The 1,462-nt window shown below is 38.2% G+C and overlaps 1 pseudogene; it reads right to left on the bottom strand.

Annotated features, from left to right (window-relative positions):
* Window positions 1-1,015: 1,015 nt before the first annotated feature.
* LOC113931694 lies at window positions 1,016-1,173 on the bottom strand (annotated as a pseudogene).
* Window positions 1,174-1,462: the final 289 nt, after the last annotated feature.

Raw genomic sequence — 1,462 nt, 5'->3', positions numbered from 1 at the left:
GAACTAGTGAATAAGATAATAAATAGTAAAGCTAGCCAAGTCATTTATTGAGGCAAATACAAACTTGATACAAAATCCCAACTTAGACAACACAAGAATAAAATCATAGATCAATCTCATGTATATATAGATGTAAAAATTCTAGACATTGGGGAGGGTATGTGCTACCGTGAGCGCTGTGAATTGTACAAGACTGTTGAATCACAGATCTGTACTTCTGAAACAAATAACGCAACATATTTTAAGAAAAAAGAAAAAGAAGAAGATAACAGGAGAGGAAGAAAAGGGGAGTATGTCAGAGGGGGAGACGAACCATGAGAGATGATGGACTCTGAAAAACAAACTGAGGGTTCTAGAGGGGAGGGGGGTGGGGGGATGGGTTAGCCTGGTGATTGGTATTGAGGAGGGCACGTTCTGCATGGAGCACTGGGTGTTATGAACAAACAATGAATCATGGAACACTGCACCAAAAACTAATGATGTAATATATGGTGATTAACATAACAATAAAAAATTAAAAAAAAAAAGAAAATAGTATAAAACTAAATCAGACATGCATTAAAAAGAACATGATGGTGCCCCTGGGTGGGTCAGTGGGTAAGCATCTGACTCTTGATTTCAGCTCAGGTCATGACCTCAGGGTCGTGAGAATGAGGAGCCCCATGATGGGCTCTGAGCTCAGTGAGGAGTGTGCTTAAGATTCTCTCTCTCCCTCTCCCCTTACCCCTCCCCACTCCATGGGCGCTCTCTCTCTCTAAAATAAATTAAATCTTAAAAAAAAAAACATGATGACAATGTGTGGCTTAAACTAAGAGTGCAAAGATCTTTTAAACTGACAAGAACAGATGCTACAGCGGATCATAGGGGAAGAGAGGAAAAAAATGAAACAAGATGAAACCAGAAAGGGAGACAAACCATAAGAGACTCTTAATCTCAGGACACAAACTGAAGGTTGCTGGAGTGGAGGGGGGTGGGAGGGATGGGATGGCTGGGTGATGGACATTGGGGACGGTATGTGTTGTAGGGAGCACTGTGTATTGTGTAAGACTGGTGAATCACAGACCTGTACCCCTGAAACAAATAATACATTATATGTTAATTTAAAAAAAAGCAAAAAAGAAAAAAGAAGAACAGATGCTAAACTTGATCTTAGCCAAAAGGCCAAGAAGTGATGCCAAGATCTTTTGACATTAAAATATTTATCACTAAAAATCATAATTTTAACAGATTAAGGGGGAAAATCTTATCATAATGTGGATACAGATTTTTTTTTTAGAAAATCCAAAGTCCACTCAAGAGTGAAATAACTTTGGCAAACTACAATTATATGGGATCTTCCTTAACCTGATAAGAGCTATCAAACCCCAAATAAACAGTAGACACGTTACTTACTGGGAAAATTTTCAAAGTGCAGTATTCCTTTTAAAGTTGAGAAAGTGACAAGAATGACATATTGTTGCTT

This window comes from Zalophus californianus, chromosome X (assembly GCF_009762305.2).
Source record: "Zalophus californianus isolate mZalCal1 chromosome X, mZalCal1.pri.v2, whole genome shotgun sequence".
Classification (NCBI taxonomy): domain Eukaryota; kingdom Metazoa; phylum Chordata; class Mammalia; order Carnivora; family Otariidae; genus Zalophus; species Zalophus californianus.
This window is presented reverse-complemented; position numbering and strand designations above follow the sequence as displayed.